General features: G+C 47.0%; 1 protein-coding gene across 1 annotated transcript in view; it reads left to right on the top strand.

The window, feature by feature from the left end:
- Positions 1–27364, top strand: part of socs7 (suppressor of cytokine signaling 7) — a 105775-nt gene that overhangs the window by 2020 nt on the left and 76391 nt on the right. The gene's annotated exons all lie outside the window — the stretch shown is intronic.

Below are 27364 nucleotides of genomic sequence, written 5' to 3'. Positions count from 1 at the left end.
TAACATTCAAAAGAGAATTGGAAAAATGCTTGGTGTTTTTAAAAAAAAAACTTCCAGGCCTGTGGGGAAAGAGCAGGGGAGTGGGATTAATGAGACCGCTCTGCTAAAGAGCCGACACTGGCCTCTTTCTGTGCTGTATCATTCTCTGATGAGCCCAGTGGCACTGCGGAGTTGTAATGTTGGTTATTTGGTGTGTACTGCCTCCTCCACCAAACAAATCTGTCTTCTAGTTCACGGGCAGGACTGCCGCAGAATCTTATGAAGATTTCCGATTTAATTCAGCTGCGTTTATATACTAGCCCAGGAAAGCATTGCAGCATCCCAGCTGTGATATTGGAACTGCAACGTTAATTGTTTTTGGAGGGGAGCGAGTGTAAGAGATCCTTGCATGAAATGGGTCCATTCTCCACATCTTTCCCAGCCTATTTTATTAGCAGCACAGCAAAAAATATAATTAGAGCCCCTGCCACCCCCTGCCAGGCCGCCAATTGTCTCCTGAAAGCAGTGACTCACGCTGTGAGATTGTTTTGTTTTCCAGATGTGGGTGACGTTGGTGAGACAGCATTTATTACCCATCCCCAGTTAAGAGTCTAACCACACGGTGTGGAACTTGTTGTCACACATAGAGTAGCAGAGGTGGCCTGGATCCCTTTCCTGAAGGACATTAGTGAAATTTTTTATAACCGCTTCCTTGCTTGTTTCCCGCAAAGGAGCAGCTTCATGGAATTCAATTTCACAACTTGCCAGAGTAGGATTTATTCAACTCAATTTAAAAAAATGTTATACTTCCAGTGTTTTTTTTTAGATGCGAAAATTGGTATCCGTAAAAGTGACCATGAAGCTGTCAATTTGTTGTGAAAATCATAAATGGTTCACTAATGTTCTTTAGGGAATACAGCCTGCCATAACTTCTGGGCCCGTAATGTGGTTCCAGCTCTACACCAATGGGTTGCCGCTCTCTGAAGTGGCCTCATAAGCCGCTCCGTTTTGTCAAACTGCTACAAAGACCACCGCCTTCTCAAGGGCAATTAGGGCTGGGTCCGAACTCCTGGCCTTGCCAGTGCCACCCACATCCCGAGAATTCATTTTAGAAGAAAGTTGCTAAGGTGGGATTTGAACTGTTCGTGGCTGGGTTGCTCATCCAGTACCGTAACTACGAGGTTGCTGTGCCCAATGAAAGAAAGACAGACTTGCATTTCTATAGCGCCTTTCACGACCACTGGACGCCCCAAAGTGATTTACAGCCAATGAAGCAATGAAGTACTTTTGGAGTGCAGTTACTGTTGTAATGTGGGAAATGCAGCAGCCAATTTCTGCACAGCAAGATCCCGCAAGCAACAATGTGATAATGACCAGGTAATTTGTTTTGTGTTGGTGGAGGAATAAATATTGGACCCAGGACGCCAGGGATAACTCCCCTGCTGTGCATAAGAACATAAGAAATAGGAACAAGAGTAGGCCATACGGCCCCTCGAGCCTGCTCCGCGCGTTCTGCTATTTAATGGTTGAACAACTGGACAAATTGCAGTCGAGCCCGATCGCGTCTGCACACTTCAGCTTCACAGCAGGGGTCACTGGCTGACTTTCCTGTTCCTCGATCTAGGGATGCGCAGACCAATTGTAGCACCTAATACTGCCGCCATTCTTGAGAGCAGTGAACCTCAGCGGCGGGTATCGAAACTGCATGTCTTATTATTCCTTGGAGGGTAACGTAAGGTGTGCTGCAATATTGATGCAACAATCGTATAACATAAGGAAATATCACGGATGTGTTCAGCGTTCCCTCTAATTTATTTTGCGGTGCGGGGCCCCTTTAACAGGCTGCATGGCCCATTCAGGTTTCCGCACATGCGCGATTTGTCCATTTAAGAGCTGCCTGTGTGGGACCTCCAGAGCGCTGCACAACCACACAGCTTGACGGGAACGTTGGATGGGTTATATTTGGTCGGACCATGAGTTGGATTCCACTGGTCGTCATGGAACTTCTGTTTCCATACAGCGAAAAAGTTGAGAAATGTTTGCAGCTGCGTTGTATGGGATCTTTTTAAATGAATAAACATGCATGGCTTTTAAGGGCAGGAACATTACACCATGTTCACATAATGCTGCTGAAGTGTAGGTGTGTATCCTTTGTAAGGCTACAAGGTGAAATTGCTCTACACTTTTAAAGTGAAAGATTGGGTCAGTTTGAGGTCAAGCTGTAGATCAGAACCGTGGCTTTGTTTGTGGAAAAATCAGTAACAACTTGTATTTATATAGCGCCTTTAATGTAGTGAAATGTCCCAAAGTGCTTCACAGGAGTGTTACAAGACAAAATATTTGACACCGAGCCGCATAAGTAGAAATTAGCGCGGGTGACCAAAAGCTCGGTCAAAGAGGTAGGTTTTAAGGAGCATCTTAAAACAGGAAAGAGAGGTAGAGAGGTTTAGGCAGGGAGTTCCAGAGCCTGGGGTCCAGGCAACAGAAGGTACGGCCACCAATGGTGGAGCAGTTATAATCCGGGATGATCAAGAGGGCAGAATTAGAGGCTCACAGATATCTCTGTGGGGTTGAAGGAAGTTACAGAGATAGGGAGGGGCGAGGCCATGGAGGGATTTGAAAACCAGGATGAGAATTTTGAAATCAAGGCGTTGCTTAACTAGGAGTCGATGTAGGTCAGCGAGCACAGGGGGTGATGGGTGAGCGGGATTTGGTGCAAGTTAGGACACAGGCAGCCGGGTTTTGGATGACCTCAAGTTTACGAGGGTAGAATGTGGGAGGCCAGCCAGGAATGCGTTAGAATAGATATTCTGGCTTTATTATTAAGTGTCATACAGAAATTAGACAGTGTTTGATGTCTGGAATGGTGGCCTATATTTTCAGTATATTACCAGCATCATTGCTCACAGTGAGTAAGAAAATACACTGCTTTAAAATCATAGAGGTGTTATCGACAATGTGTGATGGGAAAAATGTTACAGGACGTGAATGTGACAATTACAGGAAGTACATGTATGCAAGATTTTTAATATGTTGCAGACAGTTGCTTATTTTTGAAGAGGGAAATTTCAGAGTTGCTGCTTACTTTCAGTGAGTTATGAACCAGTCACACAGTCTTGCATGTTTTGGGAGGGGAATTTGAGAAGCTGAGGTGAAGGATCAAGGCCCGTGGAGAAGGGGGCACCACCAGCACGCAAAGAAAGACTTGATTTATATAGCACACCTCATGACCATCGGACATTTCAAAGCACTTTACAACCAATGAAATATTTTTGGAGTGTAGTCACTGTTGTAATGTGGGAAACGTGGCAGCCAATCTCCGCATAGCGAGCTCCCACAGACAGCGATGTGATAATGACCAGATAATCTGTTTTTAGTGATGCTGATTGAGGGATAAATATTGGCCCCAGGACACCGGGGATAACTCCCCTGCACTTTGAAATAGTGCCATGGGATCTTTTACATCCACCTGAGAGCAGACGGGGCCTCGGGTTAAAGTCTCATCCAAAAGACAGCACCTCCGACAGTGCAGCACTCCCTCAGCACTGCACTGGGAGTGTCAGCCTAGATTTTTTTTTAAATGCTCAAGTTCCTGGAGTGGGAGCACAACCTTCAGACTCTGAGGCAAGAGTGCTACCCACTGAGCTACAGTTGACGCAGAGAGTAGGAGAGACAAAAAGATAATCCGTGCTAGTTAGGGACGTCAAGCTTGCATTTAAAAAAAAAACCTGTGGGATAAATGATGTCGACATTTTGAGATTATGGGAAAGAACCAGTGAAGAGTAGGAGGTGATGCGCTGGGTTCGGCACAGTGAGGCTCCATGGACGGGTGGGAGGAGAGTGTAGGATGTTGTATTCGGAATTTGTTTAGAATAAGAAGGGCAAGTTTGGCTGAGCACAGACCATGGTGGCATCGATGTAGATAGAAAGTTTGGAGCGATTGCGACAGAGCGGGAGGTGACATTGATAAGATTCTGTGTGGCCCCACAGCGATAAACAACGACCGAGTCTCTCTTTATTCACGACGTCTAGTTGTCCTTCATCCTTCGAAGAGCTGCCTTGAGGAATCCTGTCCACCCAATCCGTTCTTTCCCTCCACAGCCGTTCTGTTTACCAAAATCCTAATGCAAAGTAACTGTGGGCAGCAGCACCCTAAGTTAATATGCGAAAGCACAACACAACTCCGACCTATGTGAACGTCATCTGCAGGAGATCTTTTTTGGTGAAGGATGTCTCCAGCTCAGAGACGATGGGCCGAATTGCTTCCTTCTGTGCTGTACGGTTTTCTGACCTTGAAGATGTAGGTAATAATTTGAAGTTTGGGGTTTTCAGCGGTGAGGGGGGCTTGTTGCTCTTGGGCAATGATTTTTGTGGTGCAGAGGTGAAAGAAAGACTTGCATTTCCATAGCGCCTTTCACCACCACCAGACATCCCAAAGCGCTTTACAGCCAATTAAGTACTTTTGGAGTGTAGTTACTGCTGTAATGTGGGAAACGCGGCACCCAATGTGCACACAGCAAGCTCCCACACATAGCAATGTGATAATGACCAGATCATCTGTTTTTGTCGTTGATTGAGGGATAAATATTGGCCCCAGGACACCGGGGATAAATCCCCTCCTCCTCTTCAAAATCGTGCCATGGGTTCTTGTATGAGCACCTGAGCGAGTAGATGGTGGGTCAGGGAACATTAGGGGCAATTCTGGGCTTTAGGAAGGATAGGAGAAGAGGGGGATGTAATAATTTGGTCGGGACACACTTCCTCATTGCTGGTGTGATATGTCAGACTCTGAAACTTGACACACATGGTAAGCTGCCAGCATTAACTACGCGGTGTCAGATATGAATCTTAGCTGTAGGGCGAGCTACAGGTAGTCCATCAGCAATTGTGGAGCTGCACCACAGCAAGCGTCAGGAGAGGAGGGGAATGGTTCATAAAGTGCTGAGATGGCACAAAAGTTAGCGTTGCAGATATTGATGGCCAAAGAGCCTATGAGGAAAGATTGGATAGGCTAGCTATGTTTTCTTTGGAAAAGAGGAGACTGAGGGGAGACCTTATTGAGGTGTATAAAATTATGAGGGGCCTGGATAGAGTGGATAGGAAGGACCTATTTCCCTTAGCAGAGGGGTCAACAATCAGGGGGCACAGATTTAAAGTAATAGGTTTAGAGGGGATTTGAGGAGAAATGTCTTCACCCAGAGGGTGGTGGGGGTCTGGAACTCACTGCCTGAAAGGGTGGTCGAGGCAGAAACCCTCACCACATTTAAAAAGTACTTGGATGTGCACTCGAAGTGCCGTAACCTGCAGGGCTACGGACCGAGAGTTGGAAAGTGGGATTAGGCTGGACAGCTCTTTGTTGGCCAACGTGGACACGATGGGCCGAAAATGGCCCCCTTCCGTGCTGTAAATTTCTATGTTGCTAACTTGGGTGCAGTGGTCAGTGATCAGTGTGTGATAATCCGAAGGGACCTGGGCAGGCTGGGTCAATGGTTGGGCTAGGGCCGGGTCACTGGGGCAGGCCGGGTCACGAGGCCGGGTGAGGGGTCGGGACGGGTCACAGTGGCTTGTCGGGTCAGGTCACGGGAGGCGGGTCGGGTCACGGTGACTGGACTGGATGGGCTGGGTGAGGGGGAGGGCCGGGTCACTGGGGCAGGCCGGGTCACGAGGCCGGGTGAGGGGTCGGGACGGGTCACAGTGGCTTGTCGGGTCAGGTCACGGGGGGCGGGTCGGGTCACGGTGACTGGACTGGATGGGCTGGGTGAGGGGGAGGGCCGGGTCATGGGGCAGATGGAGTTCAACCTGGACAATAGTAAAGTCACGAGATTAGGCAAAAGAGTGATGAAATATTGGGAGTAGATATTAAATGGGGATGAGCTTCAGCTACAGAATAGCAGAGAGAGCTGGGCAATGGTTAGGTCATTAAATCCATTGGTTCCATGTTCACAGGCGATCAAGGCAAATGTATCACTAGAGGGGTGAATTATAGATCAAAGGAGGTGATTTGATTTAGAATTTCTATCAGGCTTCGGTAAAGCTGCATCTGGAGCATTGTGTTCTATTTTTTCCTTGCATTGCAGAGGGGATATCAGGTTAGAGGGAGTACAGAGGCGATCTCAAGGGACTGAGTTATGAAGAATGATTATCCACATTGGGACTTTGCCGGGAGGGGGAGGAGCGAACTTCGACTGAGGATTTCAAGCATTTCACAATATGGAAAATGTTGATCCTATCTTCAACTCTCCATAAACTTGAGCTTATCCAAAACTCTGCTGCCCGTGTGCTAACTTGTACCAAGTCCTGATCACCCCCGTGCTCGCTGACCTATGTCGGTTCCCGGTCCAGCAAGACTTCGAATTTAAAATTCTCATCCCTCCATGGCCTCACCCTTCCCCATCTCTGTAACATCCTCCAGCTCTACAACCCTCCGAGAACTCAGTGACTCTGGCTTCTTGAGCATCCTCCACTTCCTTCGCCCCACCATTGGTGGCCATGCCATCAGCCATCTTGGCCCAAAGCTCTGGAAGACCCTCCCCAAACCTCTCTGCCTCTCTCGTCCTTTTAAGACTCTTCTTAAAACCTACCTCTTTGACCAAGCATTTGGTCACCTGTCCTAATGTCTCCTTCTTTGGCTCGATGTCAGTTTTGGTCTGATTACGCTCCTATGAAGTGCCTTGGGAAGTTTTACTACATTGAAGATGCCATGTCAATGCAAGTTGCTGTTGTTGTTCACTGTTGGCTACAGGATTCAAGAACTTGGCGACATGTTAAGATGAATAGAACATTTTGGCAACATTTTTGGGATGGAAGGTTAGGAGGGGTGGGCTAGATGGACCAATGGTGATTCTCTTCCCAAAACATTGCTATATTAAAAGAAAGACTTGCATTTATATAGCTCCTTTCACAACCACAAGACATCTCACAGCGCATTACAGCCAATGAAGTACTTTTGGAATGTAGTCACTGTTGTAATGTGGGAATGACATTGTTTACCAACAACAACAACTTGCATTTCTATAGTGCCTTCAACGTAGTAAGACTTCCCATCTGGTCATTATTACATCTCTATTTATGGGAGCTTGCTGTGCGCAAATTGGCTGCGGCATTTCCTATGTTGCAACAGTGACTACAGAGGGAGCAGCGTGCGGCGGCCCAGCCCGAAAATCGGTGCGATTCCGGCCTGCAAGACCATCAACAGGCCGGGGCCATCAGAGGGAGCAGCGTGCGGTGGCATACCACTGCAGGAGGGCGATGGCTGCGAAGCCAGGTCACTGATTGCAGTGCGGGCAGGCACAGCAGGAGGGGCGAAGGAGCGGCGAGAGATTGTACAAAGAAGTGACTGGGACCCAGGAGAGGCGTGAATCTGGGGCCCAGAAGAGGCGAGGGCCCAGGGGCAGCACGGGCCAGCCACACTGCGATATGTGTGCGCACTAGGTCCATGCAGCCGAGCTGGTCTCCAGTTCTGGTTAACCCTTGCCACTGGACCAAGACCTAGCTCTGTCAAGCCCGTGTGGTGGCTGGTGTGCAACGCTCACCACACGTTAAAAAAATTCAAGCACAGGCATCTTCCACCCTTCAGGATGTAGTTCAGGATCTGGAATATTAAGTCCTTCATTCTTTTTTGGCATGGAAGCAAGTCATCCTCGCTTTGAGGGACCGCCTATGATGATGGCTCAGTGGCTGTGAAGTGCTTCTGGACGTCCTGAGGTCATGAAAGGTGCTATAGCAATGCAAGTTCTTTCTTTCAGAGGCAGCTGTTCTTGGAGAACACGGGACTGTGTTCATTTGACTTGTTCCCTATTATTTAAATCTGTCATTGTGCCTTGCGACCAAATGCAGTGATCCCTGCTGCAGAGTGTTGCAGGAAAGGAGATCGGGAATCGGGCAGAGCTAAGCGGAAACTAAATACAACTGGAAGCATGGAGCAGCGCTGTCGGTGTCTGAAACGGAAAGGGTGGGCTGAGGATTTGGGCGAGAACCTTCACCCTTGCTGATGAAGGGACCCACCCAAATTGTTAATCTGTCTTTTCTCTCTCGGGGACTTACTGACCCGCTGTGCATTTCCAGCGCTTTTTGCTTTTAAAGCCAAATTAGTGGTCATCACATCCAACTAACGCCCCGGCCTGCCGACAGCTAATTGATTACTGTTCTTGCAGATGTGCCTCTGCAGGTTATAAAGTTGCTGCAGCGTGAGAAGTGTGAATTGGAATAAAGGAGGGTGAGTCAGCAGGCACTTTCCTCGGGTAAGATAAGACCCAGGGGGAGTGAGATGTGGATAATTTTTTAGGCAGCGAGTTGTTGTGATCTGGAATGCGCTGCCTGACAGTGACTCTCCAACGGGAATTGGATAAATACTTGCAGGGGAAAGATTTGCCGAGCTATGGGGATAGAATGGATAGCTCTTTCACAGGCATGATGGGCCGAATGGCTACCTCCTGAGCTGCACCAATCTCTGCCTCGAAGCAGACTTTGACTTTTACAACGAGTATTTCTAAATTGGCAGCGATTTGTTCTCTTGCAAAATAATAAAGTCCGCTCCCTGTCGGAGAAAATTAATCGGAGAGGCGGCAGTGGCGGCAGACAATTATTTATTGCAGCTTATTATCATTTAATCCAGCGTAAAGTTGAGTGAAATGGTGCAAACCTCTCCCATGTAATCACACAGGAGCTCGGGCTGGGTCAAACCCAGTTGATTACGGAGAGGATTATATGTAGTCAGCAAGAATTTACAAATTCATGTAAGTAATGACAGTGGGGAAACAACCCTTTGCTCCATCCAGCCTGTCCCGCACAAATTGTGATGTCTTGTGTATCACAATTTATACACACTCCCCACCTGAAACCATGTGATCCCCTGGGAGAGGCAACAAACCAATTTAAAAACCCAGGCTATTTTGGGGAAAAAATCTGGGAACTTCCTCTCCGACCCCCTCAAACATGAGAACATAAGAAATAGGAGCAGGAGTTAGCCATTTGGCCCCTCGAGCCTGCTCCGCCATTTAATAAGGTCATGACTGATCTGATCCTGGCCTCAACTCCACTTCCCTGCCCGCTCCCCATAATCCTTCACTCCCTTATCGTTCAAAAATCTGTCTCTCTCCACCTTAAATATATTCATTGACCCAGCCTCCACAGCTTTCTGCGGTAGAGTTCCAAAGATTCACAACTCTCTGGGAGAAGAAATTCCTCCTCAACTTCTTTTTAAATGGGCGACCCCTTATTCTGAAACATTGCCCCCTAGTTCTAGATTCCCCCACGAGGGGCAACATCCTCTCTGCATCTACCCTGTCAGGCCCCCTCATAATCTTATACGTTTCAATAAGACCACACCTCATTCTTCTAAACTCCAATGAGTATAGGCTCAACCTTCATAAAACAACCCCTTCATCCCAGGAATCGACCGGGTGACCCTTCTCTGAACTGCCTCCAATGCAAGTATATCCCTCCTGAAATAAATAATAGACGATGGAAACTAGTCTGGGAGATCACTCTGGCCCTGGTCCCTGCGGTGCCTGCCTTCTGTAACAGTCCCAGCTCTCGCTGGAAGGAATTCAGCCAATCACCATCCACCGCTCAGGACGTCGGCCTGTTCCAGAGACCCAGTATTCTCCGGGAAAAGATCCACCTCCTGACGTCTGACCTAGATCTGACCTTACACAACTTAAAGTCGTGACCCCTGGTCCTCCATAACCTATTTTATTGGAACACACTGTCAACTAGAACACAATCTATTCCCTTCATCGCCTCGACTGATCAAGGACAGTTGAGCAGTCAGTGATTGTGAGGAGGGGTATACATGGAGTTCCCCCCCTCAGTGAATCAGCATTTACTGCCGTTTGTTAATGATGCACACGGCGCAGCAATGATTACCCTTTCAGACCTTTCTCGGCGGATGAGTCACAGTTATGAGCTTGCTTAAATATTGGGAAGACTGAAACCATTGTTTTCGGTCCCCACCACGAATGTATTTGCTTCATGGGTCCTTTGCTTAAGAATTCATAGCAACACATTGCTATTAAGAACAAGTTGGTTTATTAACAAAGGTTTAACAATCACACTACACATTATCCGTTCATCCACTAGGCTCACAACTGCATACCTCATCGTGGATGACCTAGACCCAACTGACTGGGGTTTTATTGAGTCTTGTGAACATCACGTGACTGGCTAAGCCACTCACAATGCAACAGCTCTACAACTATTTTAGTTGAAGACTATAATCATGTGCCCCCTGATTAAAGGGAGAAGCACACTTTAAAAACTTTTCAAGTGTCCCCTTGTTGTTTTTTTTTTTGAGGGCACAAAACACAAATTATACATGTGCCCCCTGCTAAAAGGGGGAGGGGGCACTAAAACCGGCACAATAAACAAATTAAACTTCAGACAAAAAACATCAAATTAAAATTTGGTTGTCGGGGGTGATGATGCACTCCAGTCCCTCCGGTGCCCACCTCTCACGGAAGGCCGCGAGTGTACCGGTGGACACCGCGTGATCCATTTCCAGGGACACCCTGGCTCAGATGTAACCGCGGAAGAGAGGCAGGCAGTTGGGCTGAACGACCCCCTCGACCGCCTGCTGCCTGGACCGATTGATGACCCCCTTGGCCATGCCCAGGAGCAGTCCTACGAGGAGGCCTTCCGACCTGCCCGCTTCCCTCTGCACAGGGCACTCAAACATCAGGAGTGTGTGACTGAAGTGCAACAAGAATTTGAGGAGCAGCCCCTTCAAATATTGGAAGAGGGGCTGCAACCTCACACATACAACATACATGTGGAGCACGGACTCCTCCTTGGTCACCATGCCAAACACAGGCCTCTTGTCCGTAAATGTTTTTGCCCGAAACCTGTTAGCATATTCACAGGTACATACATTAAAACCACAAACACTGTTCCCTCGTCACTGACTCCATCCCTGTCCCCAACTTCTGTCTGAAGCTGACCACACTGTTCGCAACCTTGGTGTCATATTTGACCCTCAAATAAGCTTCCAACCACATATCCACAGCATAACTAAGACCACCTATTTCCACCTCCGTAACATCGCCCGTCTCCGTCAATACCTCAGCTCATCCACTGCTGAAACCCTCATCCGTGCCTTTGTTACCTCTAGACTTGACTATTCCAACGCATTCCTGGCTGGTCGCCCATATTCCACTCTACGTAAACTAGAGGTGATCCAAAACTGTTACGGCCTGTGTCCGAAAGCCCACCAAGTCCCGCTCACCTATCACCTCTGTGCTCGCTGACCTACATTGGCTCCCGGTTAAGAAATGCCTTGATTTTAAAATTCTCATCCTTGTCTTCAAATCCCTCCATGGCCTCGCCCCTCCCTATCTCTGTAATCTCCTTGAGCCCCATAACCCCCCGAGATGTCTGCGCTCCTCGAATTCTGCCTCCCTGAGCATCCCTGATTATAATTGCTCAACCATCGGTGGTCGTTCCTTCAGCTGCCTGGGCCCCAAGCTCTGGAACTCCCTGCCTAAACCTCTCCACCTCGCTACCTCTCTTTCCTCCTTGGAGATGCTCCTTAAAACCTACCTCTTTGACCAAGCTTCTGGTCACGTGTCCTACTTTCTCCTATGTGGCTCGGTGTCAAATTCTTGTCTTGTAATATTCCTGTGAAGCGCCTGGGGACGTTTCATTATATTGAAGGTGCTATATAAATATAAGTTAGCCATACAGACATTGTGTCATCTCTTACTAACATCTGTATAGCTGCTGGTTTTTCTGTGTTGCTCATCATCATATGACTGGGGAAAGGAAGTGTGACATTTCAACATCATGGTAATTCTTACTAAGAAACTCGGGTGAAGGGGTGAGGGCCATAGTGAAGGATACTAAAGGAAAGAGCTCCTATTTATCTGCATTGACTTACATAGGATCTACAGCAGAGAAACAGTCCATTCGGCCCAACTGGTGTGTGCCATTGTTTATGCTCAACACGCGCCTCCTCATCTTCCTCTAACCGTATCAGCATAACCCTCTATTCCCTTCTCCCTCGTTTGCTTATCTAGCTTCTCCTTAAATGCATCGATATTATTCCTGTGGCAGCCAGTTCCACATTCTCACCGCTCTCTGGGTAAAGCACTTTCTCTCGAGTTCCCTATTGGGTTTATTAGTGACTACAGTGCCTTTGATGACCCCAAGACATCCCAAAGCGCTTTACAGCCAAAGAAGACCTGTTGCAGTGTAGTCACTGTTGTAACGTAGGAAACGCAGCAGCCAAACTGTGCACAGCAAGCTCCCACAAACAGCAGCGCAATACATGACCAGATCATCTGTTTGTTGGGCGGTCGGTTGAAGGATAAATGTTGGCCTACTGGGCTTTGAATAGCGCTGTGTGATCTTCTGCATCTATGAGAGGGCCTCGGTTTCACGTGTCAGCCGAAAGACGGCACCTCCGACAGTGCAGCACCCCCCTCAGTGCTGCACTGGGAGTGTTACCCTAGAGTATTGCTCAAGTCTCTGGAGTGGGACTTGAACCCACAACCTCTGACTCAGAGGCTACCCACTGAGCCACGTCTGACGTGAATTATTTGGTCTTCTCTTTACCCTTTCCGAACTCGATCGTGCCCTGCATTCCGGGCCCCAGCCACTGCTCCAGGTCTCTCAGTACAGATTTGCTGTTGGATCGCAGGATTGACGACAAGGTAATCCACCCTGCTTCTCTGAGATGGAGTATACTGTAAGAGTTTATTGCACAGATAATACCGGGTTATGGTGTTAATGTGTCTGGTATGTCCCAGGTATATAAAATCAAATGGAGATAAAGGCACTGATTAATCTGCAAATAAAGACTTGCATTTATATAGCATCTTTCATGACCACCGGATGTCCCAAAGCTCTTTACAGCCAATGAAACACTTTTTGGAGTGTAGTCACTGTTGTAATGTCGGAAATGCGGCAGCTAATTTGTGCACAGCAAGTTTCCACAAACAGCAATGTGATATTGACCAGATAATCTGTTTTAGTGATGTTGATTGAGGGATAAATATTGGCTCCAGGACAATGGGGATAACTCCCCTGCTCCTCTTCAAAAAAGTGTCATGGGATCTTTTACGTCTTCTTGAGAGAGCAGTCGGGGGGGCCTCAGTTTAATGTCTCATCCGAAAGATGGCACCTTCGACAGTGCAGCACTCCCTCAGCACTGCACTGGGAGTGTCAGCCTAGATTTTTGTTCCTAAGTCCCCGGAGTTGGGCTTGAACCCTCAACCTTCTGCGTCAGGCGGGGTGCTGCCCACTGAGCTATAGCAGACAGATTGATACTGTGATCCTGTACATTGAGAGAGAGTGAAGCAGGTGCATTGGAATACTGTATTGTGGTGAGGTCTGTGTTGATCTCCTTCATGCTCTCTTCAAAACATGTCATCAAAAGCGGCTGATAAAAAAGTGAATGTTGGGAATGCGCAACAGGCCTGTCAGTACCCGTAAAGAGAGAAGTCGGGTTCACACCTTGGGGAGTGTACCTGAAGCTTCATGACCAGCTGTGATGAAAGGTAGACCCCTGACAATGTAGCCCTTTGCTTTCTGCTTTACACGCACGGACTGACCTACGGTGTACTTCCAGCTATTTCTTTTTTTAATCCTGAAAACGGTGCATTTGGTAACGTGAAGCAGAGGTCCTACTCCAGGGGCCTGGGGATATTCTAGAATCATATGGCACAGAAAGAGGCCATTCGGCCCATCGTGCCTGTGCCGGCTCTTTGAAAGAGCTCTCCAATTCGTCCCACTGCCTTGCTCTTTCCCCATAGTCCGACAAATGTTTCCTTTTAAAGTATATTTCCAAGTTACTACTGAATTTGCTTCCTGCACCCTTTCAGACAGTGCATTCCATATCATTAAAACTCGCTGTGTAAAAACATTTCTCCTCCTCCTGCTTTTTTTTGCTAATTATCTTAAATCTGTGTCTTCTGGTTACTGACTGACCCTCCAGCCACTGGAATTCGTTTCTCCTGATCTGATCTCTCTCAAAACCCCTCATAATTTTGAACACCTCCTCTGCTCCAAGGAGAACAATCCCATCTTCTCTAGTCTCTCGATATAACTGAAGTCCCTCGTTCCTGGCACCATTCTAGTAAACCTCTTCTGCACCCTCTCCAAGGCCTTGACTTCCTAAAGTGTGGTGCCCAGAATTGGACGCACTATTCTATCTGAGGCCGAACCAGTGATTTATAAAGGCATGCTATAACTTGCCCTTGCTTAATATGTACACACTGTCTACTGACGCAACTGTGTCAGCTAATGAGTTGTTGGAGGCAGAGTGGGACTTACAGCTGTCTATTTACTCATAAAACAGAGTCTTTTTAAACGGCGCCCTGCAGCAAACAATCTACAGAATCTAGTTAAAAAGAATCTCTGCGAACAACAGCAAAGGGAGCTCACGACCAAAACTACAGCAAAGTCTCCCGATAGAAGCAGGGTGATTTCTCCAGCAAAATGGTCATGTAATGCATATTCAGCATCATCATCGGAATCGGGGAAGACCAGGCCCTCAAATCTGGCACCAAGCTCATGGTCTACAGGGCTGTAATAATACTCGCCCTCCTGTATGTTAACCCATACATACAGGATGTCCGTGCGTGTAACGCAGAAAGCAAAGGGCTAAATTTTCAGGGATCTACCTTTCATCACAGCTGGTGATGAAGCTTCAGGTACACTCCCCAAGATGTGAACCCGTCTTCTCTCTTTACGGGTACTGACAGGCCTGTTGGACATTCCCAACGTTCGCTGCTTTTTATTAGCCGCTTTCGATACGTTTTAAAGAGAGCATGAAAGAGATCTACACAGACCTCACCGCAACACAGTATTCCAATGCACCTGCTTCACTCTCTCAATGTACAGGATCGCAGTATCGATCCACTCTTAAAATCAGTCCTTAGGTGGCTGAACAGTCCAATACGAGAACCACAGTCCCTGTCACAGGTGGGACAGACTGTCGTTGAAGGGAAGGGTGGGTGGGACAGGTTTGCCGCACGCTCCTTCCGCTGCCTGCGCTTGTTTTCTGCATGCTCTCGATGCCGAGACTCGAGGTGCTCAGCGCCCTCCCGGATGCGCTTCCTCCACTTAGGGCGGTCTTTGGCCAGGGACTCCCAGGTATCGGTGGGGATGTTGCACTTTATCAGGAAGGCTTTGAGGGTGTCCTTGTAACGTTTCCTCTGACCACCTTTGGCTCGTTTGCCGTGAAGGAGTTCCGAGTGGAGCGCTTGCTTTGGGAGTCTCGTGTCTGGCATGTGGATAATGTGGCCTGCCCAGCAGAGCTGATCAAGTGTGGTCAGTGCTTCAATGCTGGGGATGTTGGCCTGGTCGAGGACGCTAATGTTGGTGCGTCTGTCCTCCCAGGAGATTTGTAGGATTTTGCGGAGACATCGTTGGTGATATTTCTCCAGCGACTTGAGGTGTCTACTGTACATGGTCCATGTCTCTGGGCCATACAGGAGGCCAGGTATTACTACAGCCCTGTAGACCATGAGCTTGGTGCCAGATTTGAGGGCCTGGTCTTCGAACACTCTTTTATTAGTTGGGTTAGATCCATCCCAGACACTCGTGGAGGTGCGGTCCCCGGGCGTGATTGACGGATGAAATTACCCAATCATCTCCATTCGGGCCGGGAATAGTGGTGGCACTGCACACAGCCTGAAATATATGGGCCACGTACCTGAGGGGAAGGTGATGAACTGCAGATGACCCTGCTGCACTGACGGCAGCTTCCTGCTACGGCGGGAGCTTGTTTGGAGATTTCAGAAGGCAGACATTGAGCTAATTGTAAATATCTGCCGAGTCTCGCTCTCTGCATCTGACATTTGAGTTGCTGCTGGGATAGGTAAAATTTAATTGGGACAAGTATATGCCTTGCAGTGCCTGTCTCTGGAGGACTTTATTGACACAGTATCTTGGAGTTAGAGTTGAGCGAAGCATCAGCCCAGTCGCACAGCAATGTTTTATTTTCTAATGGCTTTTATTTTTGCCTTGCCCAATTTTCTCATTGTATGTTGCTGGGCTGCAGTTCCAGGGATGTGTACAGTCTGAGTCTCTCTCCATCACCCTTTCAGGCAGTGCATTCCCAGATCACAACAACTCGCGACATAAAAACATTTCTCAACTCCCCACTGTTTTTTTTTTCTCCCAATTATCTTCAATCTGTGTTCTCTGGTTACCGACCCTCCTGTCAGTGGAACCAGACTGTTCGCAACCGAGCCGTCATGTTTGACCTTGAAATTAGCTTCCGGTCACACATCCACGGTATAACCAAAACTGTCTCTCTCTACCTCCGTAACATTGCCCTTCTCCGCCCCTGCCTCAGCTCATCCGTTGCTGAAACCCTCATCCATGTCTTTCTTACCTCCTAGACTTGACAACTCCAACATACCCCTGGCTGGCCTCCCACATTCTACCCTATGATCCAGCTATTCACCTTTAGGGGCCATAGCAATCTAGTCCTATCCTGCTCTCGCCCATTGCTCATTCACACTTTCCAGCCGAGAGAAAAAAAGAAAGCATTTATATAGAACCCTTCACGACCACTGGATGTCCCAAAATGCTTTACAGCCAATGAAGTACTTTTGGAGTGTAGTCACTGTTGTATTGTAGAAAATGCAGCAGCCAATTTGCGCACAGCAAGCTCCCACAAACCGCGATGTGATAATGACCAGATGATCTGTTTTTGTTATGTTGATTGAGGGATAAATATCGGCCCCAGGACACCGGGGATAACTCCCCCTGCTCTTCTTCGAAATAGTGCCGTGGGATCTTTTACGTCCACCTGAGAGAGCACTCAGGGCCTCGGTTTAATGTCTCATCTAAAAGACGGATAGAGGTCTGGAACATTATGAAGGGGTTCGATAGGGTAGGGTGGGGGGAGTCTAAAACTAGGGGCCATAAATATAAGACAGTCACTAAGGAATTCAGAAGAAACTTCTTTGTCCAGAGAATGTTGAGAATGTGGAACCACAGGGCGTGGTTGAGGCGAATAGCACAGCGTGTTTACAATTTATGTTAACAATTTAGCCACAGGCACAATTTCTGAATTTGTGGATGACACCAACTTGGTGGGGATAGTCAATACTGAGGAGGACTGCAACAAATTACAGGACATTATTAAACTTGCAGAATGGGCATAAAGTTGTCAAATTAATTTCAACACAGATAAATGTGAGGTATTACATTTTGGTAGGAAGAATAGGGAGGTCACTTATTACTTGGAGGGTGCGAGTCTGGGTGGGGTACAGGAACAAAGGGATCTCGGAGTACAAAGACACAAATCACTAAAAGTAGCAACACAGGTCTTAGAAAAAACAAACCAAGCACTAGGGTTTATTTCTTGAGGGATAGAAGTAAAAAGGAGTGAATTTATGCTAAACTGGTATCGAACCTTGGTTAGACCACTACTGCGTACAATTCTGGTTGCCATATTATAAAAAGGATATAGAGGCACCGGAGAGGGTGCAGAGAAGATTCACAAGGATAATACCATACCTATGAAGAAAGGATGAACAGGCTGGGTCCCTTTTTTTTTGAAAAGAGAAGGCTGAGGGGGTGATCTAATAGAGGGCTTTAAAATTATGGAACTGTTTGATAGGATAGATGTAGAGAATAGCGATCTTCAAAATTATGAAAGGTTTTGAAAGAGTAGATACAGAGAGAGTTTTTCCACTTGTTGGAAAGTGCAAAACTAGAGGCCATCAATATAAGATAGTCATCAAGAAATCAAAGAGGGAATTCAGAGGAAACTTCTTCACCCAGAGAGTAGTGAAAATGTGGAACTCGCTACCACATTTTCTTTGGATCTGTCTTCACGAAGGAAGACACAAATAACCTTCCGGAAATACTAGGGGTTCCAGGGTCCAGCGAAAAGGAGGAACTGAAGGAAATCCTTATTAGTCAAGAAATTGTGTAAGGGAAATCGATGGGATTGAAGGCTGATAAATCCCCAGGGCCTGAGAGGCTGCATCCCAGAGTACGTAAGGAAGTGGCCCTAGAAATAGTGGATGCATTGGTGATCATTTTCCAACATTCTATTGACTCTGGATCAGTTCCTATGGACTGGAGGGTAGCTAATGTAACACAACTTTTTAAAAAAAGGAGGGAGAGAGAAAACAGGGAATTATAGACTGGTTAGCCTGACATCGGTGGTGGGTAAAATGTTGGAATCAATTATTAAAGATGAAATAGCAGCGCATTTGGAAAGCAGTGACAGGATTGGTCCAAGTCAGCATGGATTTATGAAAGGGAACTCATGCTTGACAAATCTTCTGGAATTAACTAGGATGTAACTAGCAGAGTGGACAAGGGAGAACCAGTGGATGTGGTGTAGTTGGACTTTCAAAAGGCTTTTGACAAGGTCCCTCACGAGATTGGTGTGCAAAATCAAAGCACGTGGTATTGGGGGTAATGTATTGACTTGGATAGAGAACTGGTTGGCAGACAGGAAGCAGAGAGTTGGAATAAACGGGTCCTTTTCAGAATGGCAGGCAGTGACCAGTGGGGTGCCGCAGGGTTCAGTGCTGGGACCCCAGCTATTTACAATATACATCAATGATTTAGATGAAGGAATTGAATGTAATATCTCCAAGTTTGCAGATGACACTAAGCTGGGTGGTGGTGTGAGCTGTGAGGAGGATGCTAAAAGGCTGCAGGGTGATTGGACAGGTTAGGTGAGTGGGCAAATGCATGGCAGATGCAGTATAATGTGGATAAATGTGAGGTTATCCACTTTGGTGGCAAAAACAGGAAGACAGAATATTATCTGAATGGTGACAGATTAGGAAAAGGGGAGGTGCAACGCGACCTGGGTGTCATGGTACATCAGTCATTGAAGGTTGGCATGCAGGTACAGCAGGTGGTGAAGAAGGCAAATGGCATGTTGGCCTTCATAGCTAGAGGATTTGAGTATAGGAGCAGGGAGGTCTTACTGCAATTGTACAGAGCCTTGGTGAGGCCACACCTAGAATATTGTGTTCAGTTTTGGTCTCCTAATCTGAGGAAGGACGTTCTTGCTATTGAGGGAGTACAGCGAAGGTTCACCAGACTGATTTCCGGGATGGCAGGGCTGACACATGAGGAGAGACTGGATCGACTGGGCTTGTATCCACTGGAGTTTAGAAGAATAAGAGGGGATGTCATAGAAACATATAAAATTCTGACGGGATTGGACAGGTTAAAGGCAAAAAGAATGTTCCCGTTGCTGGGGAGTTCCAGAACCAGGGGTCACAGACTAAAAATAAGGGGTAAGCCATTTAAGACCGAGATGAGGAGAAACTTCTTCACTCAGAGAATTGTGAACCTGTGGAATTCTCTACCACAGAAAGTTGTTGAGGCCAGTTCGTTAGATATATTCAAAAGGGAGTTAGATATGACCCTTACGGCCAAAGGGATCAAGGGGTATGGAGAGAAAGCAGGAAAGGGGTACTTAGGTTGAATAATCAGCCATGATCTTATTGAATGGCGGTGCAGGCTCGAAGGGCTGAATGGCCTGTTCCTGCACCTAATTTCTATGTTTCTATGTTTCACAGGGAGTGGTTAAAGTGAACAGTATTGATGCATTTAAGGGGAGGTTGGACAAGTATATGAGGGAGAAGGGAATAGAGGGTTATGCTGATAGATTTAGATGAGGAAAGACTGGAGGAGGCTCGAGTGGAGCATAAACACTGGCATGGACTGGTTGGGTCAAATGGCCTGTTTCTGTGCCATAGATTCTGTGTAGGTGCATCTAAGGGAAAACGAGATAAACACATGAAGGAGAAAGGAATAGAAGATTATGTTGATGGCGTTCGATGAAAGCTTGTGTGGAGCCTAAACGCCGGCCTGGACAAGCTGGGCCCAATGGCCTGTTACTGTGCTGTAAATTCTGTGTACAGATCACCACTAATGTGTGTCTCCTTTGTGTGATGGGACCCGTTATAACATGTCCACCACCACTCCAACTAAGATTCACCAGCTCAGCACTAACCTGCGATCTTCCTGATCTGTCTGGCTTTAGTGATTCACTGCCTTAACTGGGGGAAGCCAAATCTTTCTCTCAAATTATATGCATTAATCCTTCATCTACTGATTGCAGATTAATGGCAACTGGAAAATTGGGGCATCTTGTGGATAGGCACTGAAGGTTGTGGGTTTAAGTCGCACTCCAGGGACTTGAGCACATAAATCTAGGCTGACACTCCAATGCAGTGCTGAGGGAGTGCTGCACTGTTGGAGGGGCCGTCTTTCAGATGAGACATTAAACCGAGGCCCCCTCTGCTCTCTCAGGTGGATGTAAAAGATCCCACGGCACTATTTTGAAGAAGTCAGGGGAATTATCCCCAGTGTCCTGGGGCCAATATTTATCTCAACCAACATCTAAAAAAGTTTATCTGGTCATTATCACAGTGCTGTTTGTGGGAGCTTGCTGTGCGCAAATTGGCTGCCGCGTTTCTTACATTACAACAGTGACTACACTCCAAAAGATTCTTCATTGGCTGTAAAGCACTTTGGGACGCCTGGTGGTCATGAAAGTCGCTATATAAATGCAAGTCTTTCCTTTTTACCCCCTCACAGCGCACTCCAGATCATCATAACTCGCTGCGTTTATAAAAAATAAAAAACTTCTCCCCTTCTCCCTCTGGCTTTTTTTGTCAATTATCTTCAATCTGTGTCCCCTGGTTACCGACCCTCCTGCCACTGGAATCCGTTTCTCCTAATTTACTCCACAAGAAACCCCCTCCCGACACCCCAGGTGTATCCACCCACACCTGTCCTTTGCTCTCCCGCACACTGATGGTCTCCGTGTGTTAGCAGCCCTTTCTGTTTCTCGGTCTGGGGCTGTGGTGTGTTGGGAATTCTAAGTGCAGGGTTTTGAATGTGTCCCCTGTACTCTGGAAGGAAAGTGCGATGTTTGTCTTGATCTCCGGAGAAGACTCATTTGTTCCGGTGTGGAATTTGATCACATGGTGCAGAACTTGGCTCAGGACAGCTGGGAATGTTTCTGTGAGAGAAACGGTATTCACTGCTTGAGAGAATAGGTGGGGTGGGGGGTGCACAAGGTAAGGGGGATGGGTGCACAGGGTGGGAGTGCACAGGGTGGGGAGTGGGGCGGAGGGTAGTGGGTGCAGAGGGGGGGGCTCGAGGGAAATGCCTCTGCAATACACCTCTCCATCGCAGCACAATGTGTGATCTGCAGAGCTACTGCATAATAACATCATTGTGTATGTGTGTTAGTGAATGGCTCTTTCTCACTGTATAGGCCAATGCCTACTGTGTGCGTGAATAACTGCATATGTGGTTGTGTGAATAAATGCATGTGTGTGTGTTTGTGCGGTTATGTGCATGTGTGTGGTGTGTATGTTTGTGAATAAATGCGTGTGTGTTTGTACGTGCCATATATGCGTGTGTGTGTGTGTTATTGAAAGATTACAGCTTTTCTCCCGCCCCAGTTTCCTCCTTTCCTAACGGAGCTGTCTCTTCACGGGGTTGGTTGTAATATATTAGCCTGGATGGAGGACTGGCTAACTAACAGAAAGCAGAGAGTCGGGATAAATGGTTCATTCTCTGGTTGGCAAGCAGTAACTAGTGGAGTGCCGCAGGGATCAGTGCTGGGACCCCAACTATTTCCAATCTATATAAACGTTTTGGAAGAAGGGACTGAGTGTAACGTAGCCAAGCTTGCTGATGATACAAAGATGGGAGGAAAAGCAATGTGTGAGGAGGACACACAAAATCTGCAAAAGGACATAGACAGGCTAAGTGAGTGGGCAAAAATTTGGCAGATGGAGTATAATGTTGGAAAGTGTGAGGTCATGCACTTGATAGAAAAAAATCAAAGAGCCAGTTATTATTTAACTGGAGAAAGATTGCAAAGTGCCGCAGTACAGCGGGACCTGGGGGTTCTTGTGCATGAAACACAAAAGGATAGTATGCAGGCACAGCAAGTGATCAGGAAAGCCAAATGGTATCTTGGCCTTTATTGCAAAAGGGATGGAGTATAAAAGCAAGGAAGTCTTCTTACAACTATATAAGGTATTGGTGAGGCCACACCTGGAACACTGCGTGCAGTTTTGGTTTCCATATTTACGAAAGGAGATACTTGCTTTGGAGGCAGTTCAGAGAAGGTTCACTAGGTTGATTCCGGAGATGAGGGGTTGACATGAGGAAAGGTTGAGTAGGTTGGGCCTCTACTCATTGGAATTCAGAAGAATGAGAGATGATCTTAGCGAAACGTATAAGATTATGAGGGAGCTTGACAAGGTGGATGCAGAGAGGATGTTTCCACTGATGGGATAGACTAGAACTAAGGGGCATGATCTTAGAATAAGGGGCCGGCCATTTAAAACAGAGATGAGGAGAAATTTCTTATCACAGAGGGTTGTAAATCTGTGGAATTTGCTGCCTCAGAGAGCTGTGGAAGCTGGGACATTGAATAAATTTAAGACAGAAATAGACAGTTTCTTAAACAATAAGGGGTTATGGGGAGCGGGCAGGGAAGTGGAGCTGAGAGCATGATCAGATCAACCATGATATTAAATGGCGGAGCAGGCGTGAGAGGCCGTATGGCCTGCTCCTATTTCTTATGTTCTTATGTTGCACTGAACGCTCTTTCCCCACCGGCGACCTTAACAAAACCTCCTCCGTAATGAGCCAGTGAAAGGTCCTGTCCTGTTGTGTGTGTGCAATGGTCCAAGCCAGCCTATCCGGGGTGTCCAGTCGGGGTTGCTAATCCTCCAGGGTACCCCTGGAGTCTCCAACAATTGACGCCGAATCTCCCCGGACACCGCTGCCAGCAGCAACCCGGGAGAAAAATCACTGGGCATTAGAAAAAATTGTTTTTTCATTTTCTTTAAACAATTTTGTTTATCAGTCATAAAAATATTACCGGTATGGGAAGAATTGCTGAATGACTGACTGTCAAGAATGTTCAGATTGGGTAATGAGTTGCTTCCAGTTGGCTGTGAGCCGTGAGGATTGACGTGTCTGGTGACCAATGGCAGGAGTCGGGGCGGGGTGGTTGGAGGTCATGTGATGATACCTCCAGGAATACGACCGGCCAGAGTTGGCGACCCGAGTGTCCAAACACCAACACGCCACCATTGTGGCTTCCGTCTTGTTCAGAGTGCCATCTAGGAAGTTCCTATAACTGTCCTTTCAGAGTTTACATAGAAACAAAGGCGTCTACGGGAATGGTGAAGACGGTCACGGTAAACTGCTGTTCACAGTATTTATATTTATTGACAGTGTGTCAGCCGTGGCTCAGTGGGCAGCACACTCTCCTCTGAGTCAGAAGGTTGTGGGTTCAAGTCCCACTCCAGGGACTTGAGCACATAATTCAGGCTGACACTCACACTGGAGCGCTGAGGGAGTGCTGCATTGTCGGAGGTGCAGATGAGATGTTAAACCGAGGCCTCATCTGCCCCCTCAGGTGGACCTAAAAGATTCCATGGCACTATTTTAAGAAGAACAGGGGAGTTCTCCCCGGTGTCCTGGTTAATACTTCAACCCATCAGTGCAGGATGGATTTGAACCCAGGTCCGAGAGATGTGTGATCCAGCCCCCTTTTAAGACAGAAAGAACTCCCATTTATGTATCACCTTTGTGGAGTCAACCGTTGTTCTGTAGGCAAAAGCAGGACCCAGATTGCACACAGCAAGATCCCGCAAGCAGCAATGCGATAAATGACCAGTTAATCTGTCTGTTGGTTGAGGCATAAATATTGGCCAAGACTCCAAGAGAATTTGTCTGCTGCTTTTTGAAATAGTGTCAAGGGATCTTTTACAGCCAGCTCAACCGACAGATGTGGCCTTTTAACATCTCATCTGAAAGACGACACTTGCAGCAGTGCAGCGCTTCCTCAGTATTGCTCAGAAGTGTCAGCCGGGAATATGTGCTGGAGTGGAATTTAACCTCACAACCTTCAGAGGCACGGCCACTACCACTGAACCAAGCTGACTCTTTGCACAACTTCTGCTGGCAAATTGCTCACCCCTTTATTCCGCTCCCTGCAAGACAATTATCGAGACTAAATTCTTGATCACAAAATTGATGGAGCAATGTTCTGCCTCTCCCCCCAAACAGCAACTTGCATTGATAGTCAAACATCCCAAGGCCTCTTCGCAACATTGCAATCAACCAAAATTTGACACCGAGCCACGTAAGGAGATATTGGGACAGGTAACTAAAGCTTGGTCAAAGAGGTAGGCTTTAAGGAGCTTCGAGGGGAGAGAGCGAGAGGCAAAAGATTTAGGGAGGGAATTCCAGAGCTTGGGGCCCAGGCAGCTGAAGGCACGGCCACCAATGTTAGAGCGATGGAAATTGAGGATGCGCAAGAGGCCAGAATTGGAGGGGTGCGAAGATCTCGGAGTTGGAGGGCTGTCTCTCCTGCAATGTATGCACCTGAGTATGCTCACAGGTTTGTGGAGCTGTTGCAGTGAGTGGCTTAGCCAGTCACGTGATATTCACAGGACTCAATAAAACCTCAGACAGTTGGGTCTAGGTCTTCCACGATGAGGTATGCAGTTGTGAGCCTGGTGGATGAACTGGTAATGTGTAGTGTGATTGTTAAACCTTTGTTAATAAACTAACTGGTTCTAAATAGCAATGTGCTGCTATGAATTCTTAAGCAAAGAGCCCATGAAGCAAATGTGTTGCACCCCCCCACAACTAGCATCTCTATCCTAAAAAGTGCTGTAGGGTGGGGCGAGAAGGTGCAGTTGCGTAACGTTTGTACTAAGAGGAGGGATTCCGTACGAGCCTGAACCAGCTTGAAATGTTGGCTGATAATTGCGTGCTGTTTGTGGTTTTTAGAATACTGTGGTCTCCCAGTCCCGGCACCTCGCTTTCTGCACACTGCAGTGGAAATACATGGTCAGGTTACCATGGAAGTTATTTCATGTGATTCCTGTTGATAAATCAAAGGGACAAGACATGGACTGGGGAGGTGTAATGTATTTGCTTCATGGGTTCTTGCTTAAGAATTCATAGCGAGACATTGCGATTTGAGAACGAGTTGGTTTATTAGCAAAGGTTTAACAATCGCACTACACATTACCAGTTCATCCACCAGGCTCACAACTGCATACCTCATCATGGATCCCCCGAACCCAACTGGCCAGGGTTTTATTGAGTCTTGTGAACATCACGTGATTGGCTAAGCCGCTCACAACTCAACAGCTCCACCAACCTGTGAGTGTACACACAGGGGCATACATTACAGCAAGGAATCCCTCAGTGGATGACACCGTCGCCTCCAAGGTTATGGGTTCAAGTCTCACACGAGAGACTTCTGCACAGTCGAGCTTGATACTCCTCATGCAGTGCTGAGCGAGTGCTGCACTGTTGGAGGGTGTCGCCTGCTTTCTCGGCTTGGCGTAAAAGATCCCATAGCGCTACTTTGAAGAAGAGCAGGGGAGTTATCCCCGGTGTCCTGGCCAATATTTATCTCTCAATCAACATCACGAAAACAGATTATCTGATCATTATCACATTGCTGTTTGTGGGAGCTTGCTGTGCGCAAGTTGGCTGCCACATTTCCCACATTACAACAGTGACTACATTCCACAAGTACTTCATTGACTGCAAAGAGTTTTGAAATGTCCTGAGGACGTGAAAGACACTGAATAAATGCAAGTCTGTCTTTCTTTTAGCCAGTTGATGTTGAAACCCTTGTCAGTCCCTAGCGCAGGTCAATAATGTGCTGCAAGAATCTGGGACCAGCTGTTGCTGAAATCTTTGAGAATTGGGTGCGTCAGAAAGATAATGAAGTTCGGCAACGAAGGGGTTAAAGGCTCTATGTCCTGGTGCCAGTCTGTTGCCAGTGTCGCACTTTGCTGTCAGATCGAATCAGCAAGCAGCTTTGTAATAAGGTTACATTACAGGGAGCAATGGATGACCTGAACTGGGCCTTGCAGCGGTTATAAATCTAACTGCTTCATACACGGTTACAAAAACCCATCCTCGGCTACTCCTGCCATTGCTTTCTTGCTTATTTATTGAACTGAATTCAGCGGCGAGGTCGGAACGGATTCACGATTACGCCAAGGGTCGGGTTTGAGGATCAAAGTCTGCAATCTCTGAGTGTCTGACACCTTCCTAACAACACGGTTGCTGCAGATTGAAGTGTATTTTTTTTTTAAAGCCTGTAATGGATAAGGGAAGGTAAAGGGGGAATAATGAGAAGAAACCATGTGTGATTCTGTTTATTTTAGACTCAAATGATCACCTTGTGTCTCCAGAATCTAAAATGGTTCTGAGTGGTGTCACAGAATGATTAGAAATGTTTGAAGGCGTTTTAAAAACCTTTGTTTCTCTACTGTTCAACAAAACAGCATTCTTTCTAGGCTATTACTTGAGGAAAAGCCAAAGGGTTTTCTTGAAGCCTGGCAATTTATAGCTTCAGAACAGGTTGAAATCAAAACATTTTTGATTTTTCCCTTATTGGCCTGAATCCTAATTACATCTTTCATTATTCCTTTCTTAGTGTAGCAGCCCAGAACAGCAATTTTAGTGACCTTAATAACCGTAGCAGAAGCCAATGGCCTCTCTTACCATCACTGGCGTGGGTCCAGCTCTGGGTGCGATGTGACCTCTTAACCTTTAACCTCATGGGTTAAGGGAATGCTGGTGGGCCTACCTCTCGTACAATGGGGTCAGCCGTGTCTCAGTGGGCAGCACTCTTGTCTCTGAGTCAGAAGGTTCAGGGTTCAAGTCACACCACAGATTTGAGCACATAAATCTAGTCTGACCCTCCCAGTGCAGTACCGAGGGAGTGCTGCCGGAGGTGCCATCTTTCGGATGAGACGTTAATCTGAGGGCCCCGTCTGCCACCATGTAAATGTAAAAGATCCCACGGCACTATTTCGAAGAAGAGCAGGGGAGTTGTCCTGGCCGATATTTATCCCTCAATCAACATAACTTTAAAAAAAAAACATATGATCTGGTCATTATCACATCGATGTTTGTGGGAGCTTGCTGTGCGCAAATTGGCTGCCACGTTTCCCACATTACAACAGCGACTACACTCCAAAAGTACCTCATGGGCTGTGAAGTGCTTTGGGAAATCCTGAAGTTATGAAAGGCGCTATAGAAATGCAAGTCTTGCGGCCTTTTATGATGGGCTGCATCAAAAATCGCTCGCAGTGCTAAAATGTCAATAGTGTCATTAAAAACAATACTTGGATTTATATAGTAGACTATCAGGTGTTCACAGGCCAGGAGAGAGAACAGATACCAACCTTCATTAACAAATCACTGATGGCTGGATTAGTGTTACAAGGGATTAATGTTTTTTGGATCACAATGTTCATACAGCATCAGAAAACCGTTTGGGGCAATGAGATCTATTATATTAAGGCCGGTTATATTATCTGGCGGAGGACTGGATTGGTGGTTCTAGGATGGATGAGCAAATAGTCCATAGTGCCCAAGA

This window comes from Pristiophorus japonicus, chromosome 21 (genome assembly GCF_044704955.1).
Source record: "Pristiophorus japonicus isolate sPriJap1 chromosome 21, sPriJap1.hap1, whole genome shotgun sequence".
Taxonomy (NCBI): Eukaryota; Metazoa; Chordata; class Chondrichthyes; family Pristiophoridae; genus Pristiophorus; species Pristiophorus japonicus.
Note: the sequence above shows the minus strand (reverse complement) of the source record. Positions and strands in the feature narration are given on the sequence as shown.